General features: G+C 46.9%; 1 protein-coding gene across 2 annotated transcripts in view; it reads left to right on the top strand.

Annotated features, from left to right (window-relative positions):
- The window catches only part of TLN2 (talin 2), a 406,458-nt gene that overhangs the window by 285,258 nt on the left and 105,952 nt on the right, over nt 1-15,248 (top strand). The window lies entirely within an intron of this gene.

Below are 15,248 nucleotides of genomic sequence, written 5' to 3'. Positions count from 1 at the left end.
CATATGAGGTTGTTTCGCAGCCAAAGTTGTTGGATACTTGACCAGGATCCATGGTGGTCTCAATGCTGACCTAAATGCGAGTATCCTACAAGAAAGTTACTGCATACACTCGAGTACTATGGGTATGAAAATCATTACATAGTGCTCCGGCAGGACAATGACTCAAAGCATACATTGAGATTGGCAAAGAAATGCTTCAATGACAATGAAGTACTGGATTGGCCCCCAAGTAGACCTCAACCCAAGCAAACGCTTGAGGTTAGAGTTGAAGAAAAAATTGTGAACATACCGAAGTGTGTCTGCTAGTATCTACCAACATTGGAAACCTGTAGAAGAAACCTGAGATCAGATTTCAGTCTATACATGCTTGAATCTACTCGAGAGCATCGCCAGAAGGATTCAGGCTGTGTTGAAAGTCAAAGGTGGATTAACAAAATAATAAGTAACGTTTTTAGGGGCAAATCAGTAACAATGCAGTCGCTTGACAAGAATCTGCATAACTAATCATATGCTAAATATTTGCAAGTCACATTTATATATGAGATAGCCAAGATGACTGTTTATAAAATGATGGTAGTCTTATATTTAAAGCTGTAATAGATGGTAAGATATGGAGCTTGAAAATCAAAAGTTCAAAACATTGTTACCCTTTTTGCTCATCAGTGTATGACTATGTTGGTTTTTTGTTTTTTTTTTTTTCCCCCCAATTGAAAAAGATGTTGGCTCAATGTCAAAACACGTAGTAACAATAATACCCTTCAGAAATACAAGATATTATTCCAGCAGCATAGTTAGGATTTAGGGAAATACCCCTTCAAAGTGAATTTTGTCAGTAGGATCAACTTTGATAAACAGTTTATATGGGTATACAGGTCATATAAAGTCTAATAAAATGCCTTGATATCTGCAATCTTTTCTTTAATTCCAAAGATGTCTATGTTTTTCATATTTGTAAACTGTTAAGCTAACTTTTCTGATGTCAGTGATCAGTCTTGGCAAACTCAGGTGTCGACCCACAGATTGGTAGTTCTTAGGCAGACTAGCAAGCGTTAATCTCTGCTGGGCTGCTTGATGATCTCCTTTGATCACATGCTGTGGAGGAGCCAGTCATATTCGCTCCCCTCCTATATATGCTGGCTGGATCCTTCCTTTAATGGCAACTATAGTCAATCTCTACTGCTTTGGTGAGGTTTTGAGATCCACATTTACTGGTGGTTGTTGTACTTTGTTGCTGTGAGCGGTTGTGGTGTTAACCCTTGTTGTCCTTTTGTTACAGCCTTTCTTCTCTTGCTTATCTCTTTTGTCTCTTACTGATTGTTCCTGTGAGTGCCTGAGTTTTGTGGGGTTTTTTTTCCCTCTGTCTTTATCTATGTTACCATCTCACTCCTTCCTTTTCTTCCTTGCGGGGACGGGAACAGATTACTTCTGGTCAGGAGTACAGTAAGGCATGGGACTCCACCATCTCCACCATCAAGGGTAATCCAGAGATTAGGGATAGCCTAAGGTTCCCCAGCGTGAGGGACAGTATAGGAGCCCCTGTCCTTCGGTATCCTACAGTCACATCATGACACATAATCATACACCTCTTTGTAGTAAGTGCAGAGGTAGGACAGCTTAGCAGAAGTGAAGTTTGTTTCATTACAAAAACATTTGAAGCCTGAGTCCTCTCCGTACATCAGCTTCTGTCTCACAGGCAGCCATTGTGGGGGAAGGGCCGTACAGCAGAGCTGATGACACTGTGAGAAGACAACTGCAAATTATGCTTTTAATCACCCCTTCTCTCTAATGGCGCATATCATTAGGGGAATGGCCTTCTTCCAGAGCAATCTTTCTAGAAGTATTTAACGTGATGCAGAGTAACGCCATTGTCTTCTTGGTCTTCCGAATGTACAGTAACCACTTCACTAATGTACATAACACTTTCTTTAGCTGCTGTTTCCTTGAGTCGGTGACTAGTTTTCTGTAAATATAATAATGCAGAATTGCTTTCAGTCCTTTTTATTTCTCTTATCTGACTCTGCTCTGTACATCATGCAGGATTTGGCGGATGGGTGTAGCCTAAAGGATTGAGAAATAGCCATTTATTATTTATTGCATCAATTTCTTGTAAAATGTTACAGATGTAGAAGAATCCTCTGCCAAGTAACTGGGCTTTAAAGGTCATCATCATTCCAGATGCCAGTTTTGAGTTGTAAATTAACCAGATTGTTCCTAGAGAGCATTTATCTCTTGCGTATGCACTCACGTTTTTGTACATCTTTATTCACATCTATATAAATTTCATCCACCCACGCTGTCGGATGTGCACAGTGTGTACCAGTGGGTCTGGTGTTAGTGAAGTACAAATTTGGCAGCTTTTTCGCTCTCTCCTCGTAAAATCAGTCCCGGTTAGTCTGTCCATTTAAGGCGAAAACCTGTTGTGAATTGGAGCAGGATTAAATCGCCCCAGCGCCCGTTATTACATGATGAAATGGATAAATTCAAGTAAAAGTCAAAATGAATTTGCATTTCTTTGGTAAAGTTTTCTCTATTTATTTTAGAATTTATTGTATGGATGTTTTCAAATGTTTTAGGAAAATATATTCTAACCATAAGCGAGAAATGCTGCGTGTATAGTTAAATATACATGTGTTGTCACTAAATCGTATTCAGGCCATCATGAATTTTATAATGTGTAACTTTGTTTTATGGATCCTCACAATTTCAAGATCTCTGCCTGCTGTCAGTAAGTTTAGAAGTTGGAAATTGGGTTCTAACCTCCCCCTTGTCCCCACATACCTAATAACTGTGGCCACAGAGGCAGTCCTCTGTAAGTTCAAGGCTGGTTTAATGCATCCAAGTTTCGTGGTCCATGTATAAACCATGATTTAGGTTTTCTGGCTAAACTCAGGAGTAATATCTGATAAATGCAACGGCCATGTTTTGGATCTGCACCTATTTTGAGGATTGGTACCTTGTTTGGTAGCCTGTCAGCTGTCAAGTGCCGCTTTCTCTTCATTGACTTTTATGAAGGTTCCATAAGATGGTCAAGCAGTCTTGGGCTATGTGTCCACGGTAGAATGTACCTGCGGATTTGTCTGCATAAAAATCCGCAGCTTTCCCCCGGAATCCGCACCTTAACATAGGTGCGGATTTGACGCGGATTTCGTTGCGGATTTTGATGCGGATTTTGTCCATTGTACTCTTTTGTGTTTCTGAATAAAGCTTAGTCTGTTTTGAAGAAAAAAAGGCTCTTTATGTCATTTCCTGTCCCAACCCTCCTTTCTTCTCCATTATCCATTTTGTAATAAAGGGGCAGAAATGTTTAAAGGAAACCTGTCGCCACTTGTTTTGTAAAAAGCTGCGGCCAACACCACTGTGCTCTTATATACAGCATTTTAACAGACTGTATATAATAACCCAGTGGTGGCGGCCGCAGCAGCTTACAGCCAAAAAATGTGGTGCCATGTTCCCTTTCACTGGTATTTTTAAAAAAAAAAGTGCTCCGCTGTATTTTCTCTGTCCAGCCCGATGCAAGCAAGCAACTGAGGGCTGTGCTTCTCAGCGGGATAAGGCTGAAGCTGTGACCGGCTGACGTCAGTGCCCGGGTCAGCAGGGTGCACATCGGAGCTGTTATGGATTATCGTCGGGGGATTCAGGGAGTAATAAAGATGGGAATCAGGGATGTTTGTGTGTTTTTATTTCAAATAAAATTTTTCAAAAAGTGTTTTCTCTTCTTTATTACCAAACGGAGGTTCATAATGGCCGTGTCTACACAGGCATGACATTATGAACCTCGGGCTTAGTGCCAGTTTGCAGAAAACTGGCAGTAACCCCGTTATATTACCCAGCCAGCCAATGCATCAGGGCAGCTGGATGAGCCTCGGTACAGCACCTGAGAATGGCGCTTCACAACGGAGCCGCCATTTTCAGGGGCAGCTGAGGACTGTTTTTCTCAGCGGGAGGGGCAGAGAATGCTTCAGCCTTATCCCGCTGAGAAGCACAGCCCTCAGTTGCTTGCTTGCATCGGGCTGGACAGAGAAAATACAGCAGAGCACATTTTTTTTTTTTTTTAAAAAGAATTGTGAAAAAAGAGCTGGGATCCTGTTTTGCCAGCTAAAAGCAAGCAGCCTGTAACTAGCTGCTTTTAGCTGGCAATCCAGAGTCCGGACACAACACGACTACACTGCCACTACTCTACACTACAAAATGGTGAAACTTCCTCTTCCTGAACTATCCTACATCACTTCCTGCGGATTTGTTTGCCAGATCCGCACCAAATCCGCAGGAAAAAGAGCCTGTGGGAACAGACCTGCGGATTTCTTGCGGATTTTACACCTTGCATTGACTTGCATGGGAAAAATCCGCACCAAAATCCGCAACAATAATTGACATGCTGCAGATTTTTCCGGCTCAAAATCCGCGGCAAATCCGCCGCGGAAAAATCCGCAGCATGGGCACAGCATTTCCAAAATGCCATTGAAATGGCTTGGAAGTGCCGCTGCTGCAGATTTTCGGCAAATCCGCGGCAAATCTGCGGCAAAATCCGCGGTAAATCCGCAGCGTGGGCACATAGCCTTACCCGGGTATCAAGCGTATACTTTATGGTGCAGTCATGGCTCATACTCCGTAGCTGTGTTTGCATTGGATTGAAATAAGGTATAAGCGCGGCTCTTAACATAGTCAGACCCATAGGATCAAATGTTGTAAACCAAGGTGAAGGAGAGAAACTACACGTCTTATTAATTGGAGTCTGTCACCAAAAAATTAATGTTCGATCAACTTTGGCGAGCTGATCAGTTCAGTGACATTCCCACCTACTTGATGTGCATCTCTCTGCCTTTTTCTGGCTCCTGTAAAGTTGGAGCTGTCAAACAAGGAAGAAGGGAAGGGGCAGACATAGATGGTAGGGTAAATCACAAAAGTGAGTACACCGCTCACATTTTTGTAACTATTTTATTATATCTTTTCATGGGACAACACTTGAAGATATGACAGTTTGATACATTGTAGTCACTGCACAGCTTGTACAGCATTGTAAATTCAGTGTGCTCTCTAAATAACTCACATAGTTATTAATATCTAAACTGCTGGCAACAAACGTGAGTACATCCCTACGTGAAAATGGACAAACGTGAGTACATCCCATGTCAAATAGCCATTTTCCCTCCTTGATGTCTTGTGATTGTTTAATGTTACAAGGTCTCAGTTGTGAATGGGTAGCAGGCGTGTTAAATTTGCTGTTCTCTCGCACACTCTCTCATACTGGTCACTGGACGTTCACCATGGCTCCTCATGGTGAAGAATTCTCTGAGGATCTGAAAAAAAAATTTGCTGCTCTACATTAGGGGTCCCCAACCTTTTTTTACCTTGAGAGCTACATTCGACTTTGAAAGTTGGTCAAGAGCCACATTGTAGAGATGAAGATGTAGTCAAAGCCAATAAGCCTGGATCAGCTGCCCACCAGTAACCGCGGGCCCTAAGAAACAGATGGCCCCATGGCCCTGTAAATTCCCGGTGACCAATGGCGAGCCACATGTGGCTTACAAGCGACAGGTTGGGGACCCTTGCTCTACATAAAGATTGCCTAGACTATAAGAAAATTGCCAACACCCTGAAACCCTTGTAAAATAACAAAAATACAATATATCCAGCTCACCAGTCTGTGTCTAGGTTCCACTTGGGTGTGTGCACGGTATCCGTGGTTGCCGTCCACAGCTGTCACAATCATTGGAAAGGAGGAGGGGAGGGAAACATTTCCAGCACCATGTCTTTAAAAAAAACTTCAAAATTATTAATTCCAAGTAAAAAAAATTTCTTACGTGGACTAAAACAATCTCTCCATATGCCTTACAGCGCTGTATGGCATATGGAGAGATTGTTTTCTTCATCGTTCCTTATGGGAGACCCAGACCATGGGGTGTATAGCTTCTGCCTCCGGAGGACACACAAAGTACTACACTAAAAAGTGTAGCTTCTCCCTCTGAGCATATACACCCCCTGGATAACCAAATCTAGCCAGTTCAATGCTTTGTGTTCAGGAGGCACACATCCACACATGCATTCTCATATGATTTTTGATTTTAAAGAGTTGGAAGAAAAGCGGGTCCAAGCTGGACTCCCGGCATGTCCCTTCTCACCCCACTGTGTCGGCGGTGTTGTTAAGGTTGATTTCAAGGCTGGAGCCTTTTCATGCCGCGCTTTTTCACCATCCCTTGGGCTCTGGTTTGAAGTGGGAGCCAGCACGGTTCTCACTGCTTTGCAGGAGACCGGTCTCCATCCGCAGCCCTTTCAGGACCCTGCCGGACGGAGCACTCATCCCTCAGGGACCTGGCCCTGCGTCTCATAAGCTAAGTATTTGAGACGTTATTGAGGGGTCCCTTGTACATTTATTGTGGGGAGAGTGTGTTATTTTAACTCTGCTGTGATTTCCGGCCGGTTCTCTGGTTTTCACCTGAGAACCGCGCCGAGGGTGCCTGCTCGCCGGCCGCATTGTAAAATTGAGGCCCCGGCTTCGGCTGCGGCCTACTTTCGGTTTCACTGCCCCTGCATGTCAGTCATGCAGAGGGACAGTGCGGCGTCGCCCACCGGCTGATCAGCACAGGGGAGGACACTCCTCTCTGAGGAGATGTTTCCCTCCCCTGTATATCTCCTTGGCCCTCCGGTTCCCGCTCTTGGACTAGGCCCCGCCCCCCTCCTCACTCCAGCGCCATTTTATCAGCGTTCTCACACTGATCGGCGCTGGCTGCTGCATCTCTGCAATCTGTCTGGGGGTCCGAGCTGTGGAATCCGGAGGGCACACAAAACGGTCTGGTAAGCCACAACCTCTGGTTGTGGACTTTATTATACACTCTCTGGGGGTCATTCTGAAGGAGTGTGTTCTTTACTGCAGAGCCTCCACCTCAGCAGCATGTCTCACACTAGGAGCAAAGCTGCAAGGCTGTACTCAATATGCACTGCATGTAAGCTCGTACTGCCTGAACCGAGCACATATCCACATTGTGATGCCTGCTCTAACATGGTGGTGCCTCAGCCCGGAGTCTCCCCATTGGTCCCTCCGGCTGCTCCGGCCCCGGTGGCTGAATCCCCGGCTTGGGTAGAATCGTTTTCTAAGTCTATCTCCCAGTCCTTTGCCGACTCCATGGGACAGCTGTCCCGGACTCTGCTGAGCATGCATCAGCCCCCTTCTCAGGGTGCCTCTGTTGCTTCGGCTCGCTCTGCAGAGCTCACAGAGGATTCTTCATCTGCTCCCAGACCCCGTCCTCCTAAAAGGAGACGCAGGGTCCCCTCTCCTTCCTCGTCCCGCGGCTCCGATTCACGAGCCGACTCACAGGACGAGGAGGATGTCTTTACTGGGGGCTCGGACGCTACCTCCATGTGCCCCATTGATCTGACCGAGGGTGATGCGGATGTTAGTGATTTGATTGCGTCCATTAATTCCGTACTGGACCTCAATCCGCCAGTATCAGAGGAGCAACCCTCTCTGGCAGAAAAGCACCAGTTTACCTTGCCTAAGAGAACCAGGAGTGTGTTCTTTAACCACTCCAGTTTTCAAGCCACTGTGTCCAAGCCCAGAGCCTGTCCTGACAAACGCTTCCCAAAGCGTGGTTCTGATGACCGTTTTCCTTTTCCACCAGAGGTGGTCAAGGAGTGGGCTCACTCACCAAAGGTAGACCCTCCGGTGTCTAGACTCTCAGCCCGGACAGTTGTATCAGTGGCTGATGGCAACTCCCTTAAGGATCCCACTGACCGCCAGGTTGACCTCCTGGCCAAGTCTGTCTATGAGGCGGCAGGGGCCTCGTTCTCCCCGTCCTTTGCAGCAGTGTGGGCTCTCAAAGCCATCTCTGCTTCCCTAGAGGAGATGCATTCCCTCACTAGGGACTCTATGCCTGAATTGGTTGCCTTAACTTCCCAGGCTTCAGCCTTTTCAGCCTACGCCATGTCCGCCATGCTGGAGGCTTCTCACCGCACTGCGGTGGCCTCCGCTAATTCCCTCGCTATCCGCAGGATCTTGTGGCTTCGACAATGGAAGGCAGATGCTTCCTCAAAGAAGTACCTTGCTGGGCTCCCATTTGCTGGGTCCAGGCTATTCGGTGAACAACTGGATGAAATTATTAAGGAGGCTACTGGCGGGAAGAGTACTTCCTTGCCACAGACTAAAACCAGAAAACCTGTCCAGGGCAGGAACCAGTCGAGGTTTCGTTCCTCTAACTGGTCGTCCTCTAAGCCCTCGGCCTCGTCCACTAACTCAGCCAAGGACCAGAAGCCCACCTGGCGCAAGAAGCCGCGTCCACAAAGGTCCGCAGGAGCTGCTGCCACCAAGGCAGCCTCCTCTTGACTATCTGGCCCAGCCAGCAACGTCCTTGGTCGGTGGCAGGCTCTCCCACTTTGGCGACGTGTGGTTTCAACACGTCTCCGATCAGTGGGTGCGGGATATCCTCTCCCACGGCTACAGGATAGAGTTCTCTTCCAGCCCGCCAAACAGATTCTTTCTATCAACTCCCCCCTGCTCCAATGCCGCCGCCTTCTCTCAGGCCGTGGCATCCTTACAGGCCAACGGAGTAATTGTACCGGTTCCCGCCAGGGAACGGTTCAGAGGTTTTTACTCAAATCTCTTCCTAGTCCCCAAAAAGGACGGTTCCTTCCGGCCCATCCTGGATCTCAAGCTTCTCAACAAGCATGTTCAGGTGCGGCATTTTCGCATGGAGTCTCTGCGATCAGTCATTGCCTCAATGACCCAAGGAGATTTCCTGGCATCCATCGACATCAGAGATGCCTATCTGCATGTGCCAATTGCTGTTTCACACCAGTGTTGGCTACGTTTTGCAATCGGAGAGGAACATTTCCAATTCGTGGCTCTCCCCTTCGGGTTAGCCACGGCCCCTCGAGTATTTACCAAGGTCATGGCAGCAGTGGTTGCGGTTCTGCACCTCCAGGGGTTGGCAGTGATTCCTTACCTGGACGACCTTCTTGTCAAGGCTTCATCCAGTGCAGACTGTCAGCGGAGTGTCTCGCTCACTCTCGCCACGCTTGTTCAATTCGGGTGGCTTGTCAATCTGCCCAAGTCCACTCTGACCCCGACCCAAAAAATTACGTACCTAGGGATGCAATTCGAGACTCTGCCGGCACTTGTGAAGCTGCCCTTAGTCAAACAGCAGTCCCTCCATCTGGCGGTGCGCTCTCTGTTGAGGCCCCGCCGTCATTCCATCAGGCACCTCATGCAGGTGCTGGGTCAGATGGTGGCGTCAATGGAAGCGGTTCCCTTTGCCCAGTTCCATCTGCGTCCTCTGCAACTGGACATTCTCCGCCGTTGGGACAAGCGGACTTCTTCCTTGCACAGGTTGGTGGCTCTGTCGCCACAGACCAGGAGCTCTCTTCAGTGGTGGCTTCGGCCCCTCTCTCTGTCTCAGGGACGCTCCTTCCTGATCCCGTCCTGGGTGATTCTTACCACGGATGCCAGTCTATCCGGCTGGGGAGCAGTATTTCTCCACCACCGAGCACAGGGCACTTGGACTCCGTCCGAATCAGCCCTCTCGATCGATGTGCTGGAGATCAGAGCTGTGCTTCTAGCTCTCGTAGCCTTTCACCACCTGTTGGCGGGCAAGCACATTCGAGTCCAGTCAGACAACGCGACAGCAGTTGCCTACATCAATCACCAGGGCGGGACTCGCAGCCGCCTGGCAATGTTGGAGGTTCAACGCATCCTTCAGTGGACGGAGTGGCGAGTGGGCGCTGCATCCGGCAGTGTTCCGGTCGATCTGCCGCAAGTGGGGCACTCCGGAAGTGGATCTAATGGCATCCCGGCACAACAACAAGGTCCCGGTTTACGTGGCTCACTCCCACGATCTTCAGGCCTTTGCAGCGGACGCGCTGGTTCAGGATTGGTCCCAGTTCCGTCTGTCTTACGTGTTTCCCCCTCTAGCTCTCTTGCCCAGAGTCCTGCACAAGATCAGAATGGAGGGCCGTCGGGTCATCCTCATTGCTCCAGACTGGCCCAGGCGAGCTTGGTACCCAGACCTGCTCCGTCTGTCCGTAGAGGTGCCGTGGCATCTCCCGGACCGCCCAGACCTTCTCTCACAAGGTCCGTTTTTCCGCCAGAATTCTCAGGCTCTCAGACGGCGTGACTCTTGAGTCCTGGATCCTGACGGCTTCCGGCATTCCTCCCGAAGTCATCTCCACTATGACTCAGGCTCGGAAGTCTTCCTCGGCCAAGATTTACCACAGGACTTGGAGAATTTTCCTGTCCTGGTGTCGTTCTTCCGGCCATGCCCCTTGGCCTTTTTCCTTGCCAACCGTCCTGTCCTTTCTACAGTCCGGTCTGCAGCTAGGACTATCCCTTAATTCCCTTAAGGGACAGGTCTCGGCGCTGTCAGTGTTGTTCCAGCGGCGTATCGCCCGACTGGCCCAGGTGCGCACCTTCATGCAGGGCGCATCTCACATCATTCCACTTTACCGGCAGCCTTTGGATCCCTGGGACCTTAATCTGGTCCTCACGGCCTTACAGAAACCCCCCTTTGAGCCTCTTAGGGAGGTTTCTTTGTTTCGTCTTTCACAGAAGGTCGTTTTTCTGGTGGCCATAACTTCTCTCAAGAGAGTCTCTGATTTTGGCTGCGCTCTCTTCGGAGTCACCTTTTTTGGTTTTTCACCAAGACAAGGTGGTTCTCCGTCCGACTCCGGACTTTCTCCCTAAGGTGGTGTCTCCTTTCCACCTTAACCAGGACATTTCATTGCCCTCCTTTTGTCCGGCTCCTGTGCATCGCTTTGAGAAAGCATTGCATACTTTAGATCTGGTGCGGGCGCTCCGGATCTATGTGTCACGCACCGCTGTTCTTAGGCGGTGCACCTCTCTTTTTGTGCTGACGACAGGTCAGCGCAAGGGTCTCTCGGCCTCTAAACCGACCCTAGCTCGTTGGATTAGGTCGGCCATATCCGATGCCTACCAGTGCACTCAGGTGCCTCCCCCGCCGGGGATCAAGGCGCATTCGACCAGAGCTGTCTGTGCCTCTTGGGCTTTCAGGCACCAGGCTACGGCTCAGCAGGTCTGTCAGGCTGCCACTTGGTCTAGTCTGCACACCTTTTCGAAGCACTATCAAGTGCATGCTCATGCTTCGGCAGATGCGAGCTTGGGCAGACGCATCCTTCAGGCGGCTGTCGCCCATTTGTGAAGTTAGGTTTTGCCTACTTCTCAGTTTTCTGTTTATTTTCCACCCATGGACTGCTTTGAGACGTCCCATGGTCTGGGTCTCCCATAAGGAACGATGAAGAAAAAGAGAATTTTGTTTACTTACCGTAAATTCTTTTTCTTATAGTTCCGACATGGGAGACCCAGCACCCTCCCTGTTGCCAGTTTTCTTGTTCCGTGTGTTTTCACCGGCTGTTGTTGTAGACAGAGGTTCCGGTTGTTCCGGGTTTTGCTCTGTCTCTACTTGTGGGTGGATGTCCTCCTTCAGCTTTTGCACTAAACTGGCTAGATTTGGTTATCCAGGGGGTGTATATGCTCGGAGGGAGGAGCTACACTTTTTAGTGTAGTACTTTGTGTGTCCTCCGGAGGCAGAAGCTATACACCCCATGGTCTGGGTCTCCCATGTCGGAACTATAAGAAAAAGAATTTACGGTAAGTAAACAAAATTCTCTTTTTAGTCCACATAAGAAAAATTGTTTACTTGGAATTAATAAATTTGAAGGTTTTTTTAAAGACATGGTGCTTGATATGTTTCTCTCCCCTCCTCCTCCTCTCCAATGACCCTGAAACTGAGCTGCAGCTCGGTGGTCAAGACCTTACAGCGGTTTAACAAGACAGGTTCCACTCAGAACGGGCTTTGCCATGGTCGACCAAAGAAGATGAGTGCATGTGCTCAGCATCATAATAGACATTAGTGCTGCCGACATTGCTGCAGAAGTTAAAGGGGTGAGGGGTCAGCCTGTCAGTGCTCAGACCATACACCGCACACTGCATCAAATTGGTCTGCATGGATGTCGTCTCAGAAAGAAGCCTCTTCTAAAGATAATGTAAAACAAAGCTCGCTAACAGTTTGCTGAAGACAAGCAGACTAAAGACCTGGATTACTGGAACAAAGTTCTGTGCTCTGATAAGGCTAAGATAAACTTATTCGAATCCGATGTTGTCAAACGTGTGGCGGCAACGAGTGTGTTTTGCCTACAGTTGAACATGATGGGAGGAGTGTCATAGTTTGGGACTGTATGAGTGCTGCCGACTGTTTGGCGCTACAGTTCATTGAGGGAACCATGAATGCCAACATGTACTGTGACATACTGAAGCAGAGCACGATCCCCTCCCTTTGGAAACTGGGCCGCAGGGCAGAATTCCAACCCAACAACCCCAAACCTACCTCCAAGACCACCCTGCCTTGTTAAAGAAACTGAGGGTAAATGTGCTGGACTGTCCAAGCAAGTCTCCAGACCTAAGCCCTATTGAGCATCTGTGCGGCATCCTCAAACTGAAGGTGGGGGAGTGCAAGGTCTCTAACATCCACCAGCTCCGTAATGTAATCATGGAGGAATGAAGAGGATTCCAGGGGCACCTGTGAAGCTCTATCTAGTGAACTCCGTGCCCAAGAGAGGTAAACCAGTGCTGGAAAATAATGGTGGGCACACAAATTGTCACTTTAGGCACAATTTGGCTATAGTCACTTGGGGATGTACTGACTTTTGTTGCCAGTGGTTTAGACATTAATAGCTCTGTGTAGAGTTATTTAGACCATATTATTCTGTTATACAAGCTGTACACTGATTACTTCACATTGTTTCAAAATGTCATATCTTCAATGTTATCCCTTGAAAAGATATAATAAAATATTTACAAAAATGTGAGGGGTGTACTCTTGTGATATACTGTAGGTGAGAAGGTGTACTGAACTGCTTGGACATGACAAGGATGCATAGAGTGTATGTGCTTTTTTTGAACAGTCATTTCCCACTGACACATTTTTTGAATATTGTAGGATAAAATCTCAACTATTGCACATCCAAATAGGTAGGTCCCAATTCAGAATTGGGTGCCATAGATATTGATTCTGGGACCTACCTATTTGGATGCACGGTAGTTCAGTTTATAATCATACACCTTTCATTTATATGACTGGCCAACACACAATCAGTCTCCTACCAGCAGGTCCGGCAATGCATTTAACCAGTAAAGTGCCAGTGTATTCAGAGCATAAATGATCGCCTATGAACGCCGGCCATGGGCTGGTTTTCATGGGAATACTATAATGACACACAGGAGTCATCAACAGACCCCTGGCTGTTATACCTTCTCAACAGCATCCCACCATCATGTTGTGGGCGAACCGATGAGGGGTCAGAACAGCTCGTCCCCCTGCCAACGTCCATGCCAGTTGGAAGGCTGTACTGAATAGGAGAGAGGTGTATATGCAGATTGGTAATGAGTTAAAGCATTTTGAGCAGTTGTGGGGTGGTTTTGAGTTGCCTCATTATATGTTTTATAGGTTTTTACAGCTTTGACATGTTTATATAGCACAATTGAAGTCCAAAGACCTTCTTATGCGTCCCAACCTTTTGGTTGGGTGGATATAGAGAGGACTGATTTCTACACTACAGATTTTTGCTTAATTCTTACCTGGAAAAATTTTCTTGTGACATTAAAGCCAAATGGGAATCTGATGTGGGGTTATTATAAGATGATCAGTGGGATTCTGTTTTAAGCTCAGTGTCTAATCACTTTTTATTAGAAGCCCAAGGCTATCTCAGCTATACGTGATTCACAGGAAATATAGAACAGCTTTCCTGCATAGGATTGCCGTGAGGCGTGATTCTTGATATCCGGGATGTAATTTGCTTGATGCCCACCCTACGCTTGTGTTTTGGGAATGTAATGTACTCGGCCAGTTTTGGATTGATATTCTGGATGTATTAAATTGCGTTTATGGTCTACTGATGAGGCCAGATCCCCAAATTTGTGTATTGGGTCTTATTCCAGAGGTAGACCCCTTAGCGCATGGTATGGCCTATGTATGTATGTATGGTATGAATCCTTTATATTGTGAGGAAAACTATTGCCTTGCACTGGAAGTAGCCCATCCCACCGCCGTCATCTATTGAATCTGGTAATAGAGTCAATAGATCCATACGCCTCCAGAAAGGAATATACATAAAAGAAATGCAATTACAAAATTAGACAAGATCTGGGGTCTCTGGCTTAACACCCCAGGTTTAACAATTTTGTTGTTGTAAAATATGTTTGCCTCACTACATTAAAATCTTTTTATTTCCTTTCTATAAAATCGTATACAAGGTTTAAGTGTACATTTGCAGGATAGTGATTAAAAGTTGTAGAGGTTTGGAGTTCCACTGTTTTGCGAGTTGGAACGGTGGAAGGGGTTTGTGTGGAAGCTTTTGATTACTGTGATATACACTGGAGATAAAAGTTAGAGAACAATGCATGATCACTTGCTTGTTTCAGAAATAATGTAATCTACATTGATCAACATTTGAAGGTTTTTTTGTAAGGGGTACACCATGCCACTAGAACAGTGTTTTACAAAAGGTCCCAAACTTATCAACATTAAACCTTTATTTTGCTCGAAATGTGATAATCATAATTAGAGAACAACAATGACTGTAGCCCAGAGAAAGATAAGTAAATGTTCTGAAGGTAACAACAGTCACCAATCAGTAGAGGCCTTTGCTGTGAATAACTTCAGCACATCTGTGACCACAGGACATCACTAGGCTCTCACACTGCTCTGGTGTGATTTTGGTCCACTCTTTTTCCGGTCTCTTCCACAGTTCTTTGACTGTTGTGGGGTTTTGGGCCATAACTTTGTCACCAAGGATTTTCCAGAGGTTTTTTAGTGTGTTTAGATCGGGACTCTGGGCTGGCCATTTCATTGTTTCAATGTTTTCCGTTCCAATGAACTGCTTTACCTGTTTTGCTGTATCACATTGGCATTGTCCTGCATGAAAATTGCTGGCTGATTAAGTGATGAACGCAAGTAAGGAACCATGTGTTGTTAAAGAAGGTTCTGATACACACTTGCATTCACTCTGCCATGTAGCTGTATGAGAGGTCCAATTCCTGCTGCAGAAAACATCCCCCAAACTATGACACTTCCTCCACCACCTTTTCTCTGACTTCTTAACACACTTTGTGTTCAGTCTTTCCCCCAGTTCGTCGATGAACATAATGTTTTTCATCAGGCCCAAATAAATTAAACTTGCTTTCTTCACTAAAATGAACTGTGAACCACTTCTCCTCTGTCCACACAACATGCTCCTCACCAAAGGTG

This window comes from Anomaloglossus baeobatrachus, chromosome 4, assembly GCF_048569485.1.
Source record: "Anomaloglossus baeobatrachus isolate aAnoBae1 chromosome 4, aAnoBae1.hap1, whole genome shotgun sequence".
NCBI classification, from domain to species: Eukaryota; Metazoa; Chordata; class Amphibia; order Anura; family Aromobatidae; genus Anomaloglossus; species Anomaloglossus baeobatrachus.
Note: the sequence above shows the minus strand (reverse complement) of the source record. Positions and strands in the feature narration are given on the sequence as shown.